Below are 12,867 nucleotides of genomic sequence, written 5' to 3'. Positions count from 1 at the left end.
ATTTCACATATACCTAAAAACCATATTCATAGAAACGATAATAATTATATTACAATAATAATTATTATCTACACATTTGGTTGAATATCAAGTTTTGAACTCTCGTTAAATAATATAATCTTCAAACAATAACATCAGTAACATCTGTCGTCTATTAAAAATATTAATTACGTATTTGATTAACTGTATAAATAAATTAGAAAAAGCAGACAGGAAACAGAGACCGGATCTTGGACACTCGTCTTTCAGCTTCACTCACTTCAGTTTAAAAACAAATTATTGATTTAGTTCATTGTATGTTTATATAAAATCAAGTATTATTAACAAGTAAATAAAATTAGTAGCATAAAAAGTTAAAAATTAAATAACATAAGTAGGTTTTTGATAGCTGTAAAATGTATATAAAATAGTAATAAATAGTAAAAGAATAATAATTTAACCTATATAAATGGTTGGAACTTTTGATAGCTCACAATATTAAAATGTATTTAATTTACATGGGTCTGGATTCTATAGAAGTAATTTAAAAATCATATAAAATTGACAAAAGTAAGTTTGTTGTGTGATGTATATTTATTATGTTACATTAAGCTTAACTAATTGTTTACTAAAAATCTCACTAAACAGTAAATACAGATAAAATATTAAAATTCAAATTAATATCAATATGACCACATCGTTACTCATTCTGAAATCTCTTAAATGGGAACCACAGATGAGTAGTAGGTAGGTATATGAAGTATTGTGTTAGATACTTAGATATAATGAAAGAACGCGTTTAGCAAAAATTGATTGGAAACACTTTTGCTAGTATTGTCTTTTGTGATTTTTTTTTTATGAGTTATGTTGAAAGAACCACAAATTATTAGTCTACATTTAAGAGTTGAGACCGATATAATAAGTTATATAGCATTACAGCAACCTTCTTCCTCGAAAAGCGAGGGGAAACGACATAAATGCAATAAACCAAAATAAGTGTTGTCTTCAAGTAAATGTTATTCACAGTTTGGATATTTTATTTATATTTATCAACAAAATAAACTTTTTTATGAATTCCTTGTACTTATATGAAATTCTATTGATTAACTAAAGAACACTAACATAAAGTATAATTTTGTGCACAAATATTTAAACAACATTACAGTTAACTTAGAACATAGAATTCTATGTTTTTGGAACTGCTATTTTTGCGGGTATTGGACCTTATTACCTAGGTACCGATTACTGCGTTTAAATATATATATTTTTCTACGTAGGTTTATAATATAATATAAGGTACGAAATATTATTGTGTATAAATACTCAAAGAAAATAAGTAAAACATAAAATATAGGTACAAGTAAACAGTTTTAAAATATTAATTGAAATGAGGTTTGTAAAAAACAGTGTATAGGTGCGTGGAGGAAGAAAACTACACTATATTAAAAATTCTGATGCCTATAATATTATATCCTGGTATTTATTCTACGTTTCAAGGAAAATCGGTCAGGAGCCATCGTAACTTATATTTCATGTTGGCACATTGCCTGAAATATGAGATTCCAAAAAAGATAAAGTACAAAATTGTTTACACGATCATCATAATGTTCATGTGTAAAATTTTTCATCCAAACTCTATAGACAGGATTGAGCATCTAAAGCTGATAATGAAATTCAATATATAATTTTGACTTATCTTTTAAATAGGTACCCCTAATGCTGCAAGAATATTCATTGAACAAAATAATGTGCTTAGGTATTACCTACATTATTGTTATTGCTACATATGAAATTATTCGATATGAAAATTGATCATTAGTCATTACGTATTCTAAATACAGTAACACATTTTTGGATTAAGGCAGCAGATAGGTATTAGGTAGTCATATACAATTATAAGTATAAAGTTGGTATATACTTAGTCAGTTAACAGCATTTATCTAATATTAATATTATAGGTAACGAAACATTTTTTCTCATATAGTTGTATACTTTTATTTTATATGCATAAAGAATAAAAAAAATTTAATATGTAATTTGACACAATCCAATAAACTGTTTGCAAATGTATTTTTTTATCAAAACTAATTTATAATATAATAACTACTTTTCAAAATTATTTTCTGTTAGCTTTGATAGAAATTATTACGTACATTTTAACTTTTATTCAAATATTGTAATTTAATTATTTATATTCATATATATACACGTAAAAATGATAACCGCAATTATGAGCCACGATTTAAAAATAACTTTTACTTCGATGGTTTCATTTGCAAATTATTATACTTTTGCTAATTTTCAAATAGACTATGGAAATAATTAATTGGATAATAGCGATTAACAAATTAGTAATAAGTTGACTCTTAGTATAGAAGACAGAAATAAATTATTGAACTATGAAAAGTTCTAGAAACAATGTATTATATATTTATATATACAATTAGCAATTCGAAGTATTGTGTAATGAAAATTGTCCCCACGTCCCCAATGTATCATGAAAAAGACAGGACATGTTTTTCTATATCCGATTCGGTATTATTAATACTCTATTTACTCTAATTACAAAACGACTATACCCTGATGAGCGAATGTATTAATTTGTTTTTAGTTCAATAATAAATATTAATTATATTGTACTCGTAATATCGTTATTTTATACCTTCGTTTTTTTTCAGGAATACTTGTAAACATTGACAAAATTCAATTTTATAAGTTTTAATGTGTTTATGTTATGCGTGCATATAAATAATAATGCTCATAGGATATATATTTTGTAATTTATGTTCGTATTATTAAATGTGCATATGTGATTGAAAGTTTAAATTATTTAGTATTCTTGGTACTTATTTAATATGTTAATATTGTTTTAGAATTTATAGTAGTGAAATTAATAATGTAATAATAACTGTTTTCTATATAAATTCACATGATTTATAATTCAATTTTTCTCGAAAAAGTAATGTTTTAGAATTTTAAAGGAGTACTTAGGGAGGTACTCCTAAGTTTGTGCTAAATACTTGTATATAACATCAACTTACCTATAGTGTTGTGTAGTGACCTAAAACTTTAAATACAACGACTGAAAGGGTAAAGTATTATTGCATATTGCTCTTATGGGAGTTCCTACCTTTCCATCGCACATGATTTCGTAACGTTATGATAATATGTATATTTAATTTTAAGCATTGTTTTCAGATGTACATTTATCGAAGTAACATACATCCAACAATTAGTATAGAACTATATAAGTTAAGGAAATTGAAACGTATTTTCATTTATTGCATCATTTTCAAACAGCAAATAAATGTTTATAGTTAAAAAATACAATAAACTATATATTGTAGCAAATGCTAGACAAATTCTCTAAAAAATAATATTAAATAAAATACATTTTTTTCTACTAAATTAAATAAACTAATAAAAATATACAGTGGAGATTAGAAAGAAATATATGAATAAAATAGTTAAAATCCAAATTTAAAACGTGAAACTTTCGGCTTCGAAAATGTTTATAAATCATAGTTTGGCCGTGTGAACACAAAAAGTTTAGAGATAATATTTAAACTATACGTGTGCTGCATGTGAATGATGTTTCTATAGACTATATTATTTTAATATTTAGTTAGGTACATAATATACATGACCAACAGGAACATCATTGATCGTTGGGATATAACTGCGGATAGCTCTTAGGATCCACAGTGTTCATTATTTATATTTTAATACGTAGTCTTAGGTCTGGACTAATCGTATACGTATATGACTTATGAGTACCTAATCTTAAATTGGGTTAGTTTTTTATGTACTTTTATTATATATGTTCGTGGTGAAGAACCGTTCATGGAAACTTGTACAGTTTTTCATATTTAATATATTGAAACAACTTGCACTTGAACTTGGAAATCGATTAAAATGAATGAGTATTTCTACTATAATATATTGTGTAAAGTAAAAAAAGATATAATATCTTGTTATTAACAAGTTCATAAATGTCGATAAAACTGTATAACCACACACTTCTACAGCTGAAACTAACATTATATTATTATGTACTTAATCATAAATTTTGATAATGGTATTTTATAAAGTATAGATATACATAAACGTATATTATATTATATACTACGAAAGTCGTTTGAATAATAACTTTTTATCTAGCAAAATAGGAAAATATAGTGCCCTACTTTGTATATTAGAATATAATAATTATGATATATCAAGCTAGTATAATAAGTACCTAGTATTATACTATTATAGTATATAGTAGTTTATAACGAATTGCTTATTATATTAAGACAAATGAGTTTTCAAACATATTATGATTTGTATAAAAAAATAAAAACCCATTTTTATCAAGGCTGAATGTTGATATTATGGGACTCGACATTCGGACATTTGACACATTACATTGCAAAGAAAACGTCTGTTTTACAAAAAAAAATAACAAGGAGAAAAATGTCCACATTTTCAGTTCCCATACCTATTTACTAAACATATTTTTCAAACGCATGAAAAGTAGCATCATGCTATTTTAAAATTAAAATGATCTAGTTAGTTGTCACTCACTTAGGATTTACAAGTATTTACATGTTCATATAGAACGGCACGAGATATAGAAATGTTTTTTTGATACCATTTTTAAATCTATTTTGGAATATAAGTAGGTACCTATTAATTCTACATCGTGATTTTCAGTTGATACGCAAGCATCCCACACAGCATTTGGGAAATTATAATATTATGTGAATATTTTGGAGTGCTTGAATAATAATGTTGTATAAATATTTAATTTTCATGATAACAAAATATTGGACTATATTATGGTTGCACAAAAATGTTGACTTAATATTTTTATAATGTTTTCATGAAAATGTTTTTTAAAAAAATATGATTAAAATGTTTTGTTAATGTTTTTTATAAAATATTTTTCCAATGTGAACTTCTTGGCCAAAAACTATAAATAAAATATTTCATTATTATTTTACGCAACTTTTTCAAATATTTTGACAACTATATTGTTATCCTGAAAATATTTTTACCATAGTTGATGTAAATATAAAAATGTTGTGTGGGATACAACTTACAACCAATGGGTACATATCATGTTATGCCAAGAATGGTGGTCAGTGGTCACCAACTAAAAATTCACGAAATTATTTATTTTACTATTTTTGTTCTCACTAAAACTTTAGTTTGCAACCATCGTCTGAGCGCGGTTCTATTGTGCATATTTCATCATTTTTATTACATACAATTTTTAGGATATTATATTTCTAGATTTTTGAGATCAGATTGTAATGTATATTTACACGTTTTTAAGTGGTATATGCCTATATCTATGCTGAGAATCCTGTGTTATCTTATGCTGCTCATAAACATTTAGGTTTTTAGCGGTTATTATAGTTTGGACAGTTCGGTTTTGCAGAGCATAACACATTATTTTTTATTTAATTTCATTAATTCTTACTTGATTTCGAAAAAAATACAAGTATAAAAATGCATTAGCGAATACTTTAAGCTTTTGAACCTTGTTCACAAATATTTCACATCTTAATAGGTATATAAACCATTATTTGAGTTATTTTACTTGAAAAAGATTGATATTTTTCAAAAATTACCTGTTTGCATTTTGCTTAAGTATAAACCACCTGTGTTCGATTTTCCATATTTATCATAAGGTTTAAAAGAAACTTTTGTAAGTTTAGTACTTCTTCTGCTCAGAAAATAAAATTTACAGATATAGCAAAAATGATCAAACCATTTGTAAGACCGATGCGTTTTACTTGTCCGGGTCGTTGACTTTATAATGCTGAAATCGTACGACAAGCTTTTCGATTTGTCACCATACGTTTTTCTACACTAGCGGTTGTACATAATATAACATATTATGTGAACTCACATTATTATAACACACAAAAAATATATGGAGAAATATTGCAGTCGTTATTAACGATAAAACGCCGGATGACCACAGTCAGAAGGATAAAGCAGTGGATACATACGGTTTATTGTAGTTTCGTCGGAGCTTATTATATTATTATTATATTATTGTCTGTCCATCAGCCATCAGCAATACATATTATCTGATCTATCTGTGTAGAGAACAAGACCGTCTGTTCTTGGACTAACAATCGTAATCATTGCTCATACGATTATTACTATATATAGACCAAAAGTCTACTTGTGCATATAGTAATATATATAAACTTACAGCGTTTACATCGCGATGTATAAACGTACATAATTCCCAATAGTCACACGCAGAATACCCCCTTTGAGAGCCTATATACCAATAATATTATGGTAGTCTAATATTCTCTTTGAATCAAAAATAAGACGGATTATAATAACGACCGTTATACTGCAATTTATCTACCCACCCGCCACAATCATTTTATTTTATATATTGTGTATTATTGTGAATGCATTTAGTTTATCGATATATGTGTAGGTATGTACCTTTGTAAAATTGCGAAATAGATAATAGAAGATTATTGGCTGAGATAGGGACCAGATTTTACGGAGGGTCTAGAGGGATTTGAACCGACAATTTTCCGGCTTTGTCCAACACAAACGCAACATATGAATTTACTCCTAGTTTCATTCAAACGTAGGTTCCGATGGATCTAGTAAGTAAAGCGAAAATAATTATAAACTTACTTCGGTTGTTTTGAAAAAACATAATAGGTATGTTTAGTTTCAGATAACGGACGACTGTGTTGTAAGGTCTATGGTAAAATTACTTTCGTATTAAAAAGTAATATAAACTATTCATCGGTAATTTATAACGTCATTATAATAATTTCATCCTATTAATATCCAGATAAAAATATGAAATCCTTATGTGCGATTATCTCACGCACATGCACAATAGAATTTCAGGTTGGACGATCGGTTATTGAGTTTTAACAATAATTGTTGTATGATAATGGATTGATGAATAATACACAAAAATTATATTGTTTCTGAATGAATAATATAATATTCATTTATTGGATTTATGATTTAATATTTTTTATTTAGTATCGTAATTGTGCTTTTTTTTAAAATATGCATTTTTAATTTTGTGTTTTAATAATATATTGTATAAATATGAGAATAAACATATTTTATGTTGTCATAAATGACAACACTGCTATGATGGTGGCTGTGACCACTCCACCCAACCCCACCAACCTGTAATACTCTGTCAATGGGGTTAAGGCCTATGCCCTATGGCAAGAAACTTAAAAGAATAATAATATAATGTTATACGATTCGAAATAACTAAAATCTTCTGTTTATTATGTATAGATATTATGTGGTTGACGTGGAATATTTTATTTTCTCATTATCGTCGAATTAAACGGTTTCTTTTTTGATGTCTGGTCTTGCGGATTAAAAGTTTTTTTTCGCAGTCGTTTAGTTTTTACGTGCATGCGAAATTTTTTATTATATATTTAAAATAACATAAGTCATCTTGAATTCTCAAACAATACCTTTCTATGCGAGTGAACGCTTAATATTGTAGGTAGGTAACTTTACATTTTACATATTCCTTTGAAATAATAAAAAAAATAATACGTACTTATCTAGTCTTAAAATATTATGAATATTATTCTTGGTCTATATATTTCTAGTAATATATTTTGAGTAGCTCCAGTCAAATAAATTTGTTGTACATTTTTGTATATTATAAGAAAATGAATATATTGAGCAACAATGCAACATATTGAACGTTAAAAGTCTTAGAACCAACATTTGCAGAGCAGGTATCAATTACCAAAGGTAGGTTTCTAAGTTACCTACTTATTAGGTACTAATAACTCAGGTAATGAGAATATCTATTACGATCAAGTATAATTTTTTCAAATATATTAATTCAATTTAGACACTCGTTTCTCTATTAAAACGATTTAAACGAGAGTATCATGAGTTTTATTATTTGATAGGTATACCTATAATGTTTATTTTGTATACGCTTTTTAATGACATAAATTTAACATACTAATATAATATGATGATGAATCCTAGGGTAGGTCGTAGGTAATAAATTATGAAAAATGTTTTAATCGATTTAAATATTTGCAAGTATAGGGACATAAGGTATAAGGTAATTGTTATTGTTTAGTACACTGCATATTATAAATATAATAGACACTTACACAGCAAGGTGTATACACCCATAGATATACACCTTTGTACACAGTATATTATATATTTTATTAATTATTATTTATTTGATTAAGGTTTATAACCATACAACATTTTATTACTACAATTACAACTTTTAGCAATGACTTGCATAATAATAATAGAGGTTAATATGTACATTTTACAATAGTGTGTGTTACCACATGATATATGATAGATAGTGATCACTCGCTTATCATTATCACAGTAACTACGTATATGCTTAGATCATATTATGATCTAAGCGTATATGAATCGTATTTCAGATTATTAAAATATAATTTTAGATATTCAACAATGTTAGTAAAATAATTCATTTTTCGTCACTAATTATATGAATTTGTAAGTCACATGCAAATATATAAAATATTTAAAACAATTTAAAAATAATACTGTAAAGATGTGTTAATATTGTTTGGAAATTGGAGATTGTTGAAGAAAGCTAGTTACCTAGGTATACCGGACTAATCCATATTATAATATCTACTTTAGTCGGACTAGCATATTATATTATACTATACAAATTCAAAGCATTATATTATTTATAATTTACGACTTTTTGAAAATATCTAAATTACTGATTTTAAACTACATAATATTATTATATTACGTATATAATATTTTATGTTATAATAACTTGAAAAATGTAGACAACTATATAACTATACAAATATATATTTTTTAATTAAATTAGTATTATGATAGTGTGGTAGCCGGTAGATACTGCAGTTAGCGTTAGATAAATGTGAAGTTTGTTTAGATATATATAAATATCCGAATCGGTCAATAAATCATATATATATATATATATATTATATATATACTATTAATATGTCAGCTGTCAAGGGTTTATGCCAACAGTCGGTAACCTGGGTCAGACGGCGGGTAAATATTGTGCTTTGCCAGTCGTTGTAGTAAAGCCTTATCAATTGCTTCTTGTAGCATCACCTACCAATGTATAAATTCCTGTTGCTTATATTAATCAGGTAATTCGTAAGAACTAATAGATTCATATTTAAAATATATAAAATACAATTATATTCCAAAGCTGAATTATTGATTAAAATCGGGCTTCAAATCTTTATTGCAGCCTGATAGTTATTGAAAAACTGTAGATAGTTAAAAACCGGCGCATTCACTCCGTTATGTAGTAATTTCGAGTACACGAAATGTAGTTATTGAGTAGATCACTTTAATATAATATGTTTTTCATTTGAATTGAATGATGAATTATTGCATACGGAAAACGGTTCTTAGCAGTCGGCGGGGTACCTATATTTCGTAAGGATAGGTATTATATTATAATTTACTTAATTTACTAATAATTATCATAATATTATATCATATATTTATGAATAACTGTTATCAACTTATATGTAAATATACCGACGTACCGCGGTAGAACGGTCTAAATATGTTCATAGCACAATTAGTTCAAAACTAATCAAAATATTTTCAAAATTTCATTGTGTAGAGTACCTAAATACGTAAAGATTAATTCAAAAGCCTATGATTAATATTTTTTGAATTACAACATTGTACCTACCTATCCAAAATCTTTATTTTTCAATTTTATCAAGATAAGAACTTAAAACACTTATAAAAAATAATTTTACATTAAATTGCTAAAGACAATAAATCTCTATATATATATATTAATTTTTGAAAAAATTCGAAAATTTAAAATGTCTTAAGTTATCTCATAAAGATCCAATCTATTTCGAAAGTTGTATCATATCTCGAAAATGCTTATGAATTATGATACATATTATGTATCATAAACGTTTAGTGAAAATTTAAAGTATCGACGTTCTTTTTTTTTGGATTAAAAAAAAAAATAACAAAATTGATTTAAAAATTAATGTTGCTTATATTAGGTAAGGCTAACCTTTCTTTTTTTTGATAATTTTTTTTTTTAGTTATTCGTTATTTTTATGAATAATATGCGAAATTTAACACCCAAAGAACAATCTAGACAATTCACTACTAGAAACTACCCTAAATATTGAAGATCAGAGCTATTCTTTTTTTTATAAAAAGTGTATTCATATAGGTACAAAAATAAAAATAAAACACACAAACTCATCGTTGTTAAACCTATACATTCTTCACCGTGCTCAGAATCTAAAACCGAAATTACATGTAAGTACAGTTACGCAATAGAATCTAAGGCTTTAACTATTTTTTCAATCGTTGTTATTTTCGTAAATTTTAGATAAAAAGAGTAAGTGGTTTGTTTTTACAAAAGGTCTACGTTGAATCATGAATTCATGAAAAAATTACGTCTAGCCAAAAATCGTATAAAACCAAACATAATCATTTACCAACCCATGTTCTATAATATTACTTTACGACAAACATGAATCAACATTAACATTGTTTAGGATTTATTTACTGTGGTGTTTAGGGATTGTAAAACGTCTTTGTCTATTCGAATACACCGCCGAATCCTTTGTATCATCTGTTTGGGTCATCGCGTAAAGGAAGAAAATGCGTAGAGATTTGTGCATCATCCCATGATCCAAACTTACTTGTTTGCGATTGTGATCACCGTGCTTCTTTGTTACAATAAAGCTATTTGGGTATCATCCAGCATGACATTTTAATTTAACGTAGACACAGTGAGTTAATTGAAGGTTAAATGTAGGTATTATAGAAGAGTGGATAGTTAGTAATGCGTTATTAACTCACAGTTCACACTACTACCAATGTACATTGTACATATTTTGTATATAGGTACCTACATACTTGAGTAAATAGTTAATAGTTCAATTAGAATTTAGATATTTATTTTCTATCTACACGAGTTCGAATGATCATAATATTTGCTATTTTATGAATATTCCAAATATCAATGTAAATCCTAATTTTAAAAATATTGTTTAAAGTAAAAAACAATGGTGTATCATTAATTAGAAAACCAAATTAGTATAATTTGTACAATGAAATACAATCAGAGGGGAGAAGCATTTTAAAATTATAAAAATTATATAATCGTACCTACTGTGAAAAATGTAATTTTTCTAACTTGACATAACTACAGTATAGGTAAAAATGCTTAAAAATGCTCAATCTCGCTAGGAAATTAAAACATTGAAAAATCGTCGACGCTTATTAAGCGCAAATAATGTTCTTACCTAAAAGTTTGATGATAGGTCAATTCAATTAAAGATCGAAACTAACAGCACACTATTTAAACTATTGAATGAAAATTTGCTATGTCGTACGTGGGTAAGACAGAGACAACAAATGCATGGGTAGCATCGTCTTAAGTATAATTAAATATATAGTAATAACTAAAACCACGACCGCCTACCTTTTAAGGCCTTCATGTAGAAGTAATAAGTATTTGATAATATTTTAATATTTAATAGTGTTCGAATCTTCAGAGATGTTTGATAGTTTGATATTCTTCAAAGTATAAAATATATTGTGTAGTGCATTTAACAGTTCATTGGGACATTTTATCTGTCGACTTCATACTATGATTGCTTTTATTTAATGAATTATATTTTTAAACGTATTATAGTAATATTAAACATTTTGTTTAAAATTATAAAATATGTGTTATTAAAAAAACGACATGAATGGTACCTATATACCTAATGAAATTATTTATAAAATACATTTTTAAGAAAGGGCTAAATATTATTTTAATTTGTATTAATGATACAATTAATTTAAATTAATTTTCTACTTAAGTACACATCTAGTTTTATTTTAAATGTCTATGTCTTTATATTTTAATATTTTATCTTTATTGCGTTATGTTTTAAGTTATAAGTTATAACTATATATTATAAATAAAATTTTATATGGTACTTCAATAGGTAGGTACAATTTAAAAAAATAAAAACAAATATTATTTTTATATGAATTGGGTTGTTTTAGATATTTTGTTTTAAAAACTATTACTTTCGTACCACGTGGTAATATTCAGATAAAATTAAGTTTTCGTAAACAGATGGTTATATACCCAGTACAAATATAAATCTATCAAAAATACACGCTAAGTCACCAACTGTTAATTAACATTATTGAATTTTTACATAATTTGTTTGTACACAATTTCAACGTGTCAATATAAGTCAATATTTGCACAACGCGAATCACTAAATGTATGTAGAAATGTAATTATATGACCCTTTAATTTTATTATGATACGTGTTTTTTCGTTTTTGAATCAAGTTTAACATTTTTAAAGTACGTGGGAAAAATGGTGATGAGCTCGAAAAAGATTTAAAATAAGTATTAAGATAAAAATATGTAAGGTCGTAAAATACTTACCAAACGGTTCACACGATGTTCGTCTATTATGACTTCGGTTATAAGGGCTGGCCGTGAGCTCGCGGAGCCAAAGTCGAGAACGCACTGTCCGTTACGCGACTCGAAACGCCGATTCCGCACCACGAAAAGACAGCAGCGCAAGCGTTCACCATACATGCTGTGCAAAAGCAAATTTACGAGCGAGGATTACTATACACACTACGAATGTAAAAAATATCACACGTATTGTTTATTTTACGTTAAGTAGAGTCTCGCAGTCTTCCCGATATTGAATCGATGATCGTCTGCAATATTATAATATAATATAATATATTATATTATTATGTATAAACAATATGTTATATTATTATACATTATTATTATCAGGTTTTAAATAGTTGTGTTAATCCACTAAAAGTCAAGAACTCACAAAATGATTACTTCCAA

General features: G+C 26.5%; 1 protein-coding gene across 1 annotated transcript in view; it reads right to left on the bottom strand.

The window, feature by feature from the left end:
- The window catches only part of LOC100168041 (trace amine-associated receptor 1), a 69,227-nt gene extending 56,681 nt beyond the window's left edge, over positions 1-12,546 (bottom strand). The window contains exon 1 of the mRNA XM_001948739.5: positions 12,442-12,546. The gene's annotated coding sequence lies outside the window, so the exon portion shown is untranslated. The remainder of the gene's footprint in view (positions 1-12,441) is intronic.
- Between the last annotated feature and the right edge of the window lie 321 nt (positions 12,547-12,867).

The sequence above is a fragment of the Acyrthosiphon pisum genome, chromosome A1, assembly GCF_005508785.2.
Source record: "Acyrthosiphon pisum isolate AL4f chromosome A1, pea_aphid_22Mar2018_4r6ur, whole genome shotgun sequence".
Lineage (NCBI taxonomy): Eukaryota > Metazoa > Arthropoda > Insecta > Hemiptera > Aphididae > Acyrthosiphon > Acyrthosiphon pisum.
The sequence above is the reverse complement of the archived record's forward strand: the minus strand, read 5'-3'. Positions and strand labels throughout refer to the sequence as shown.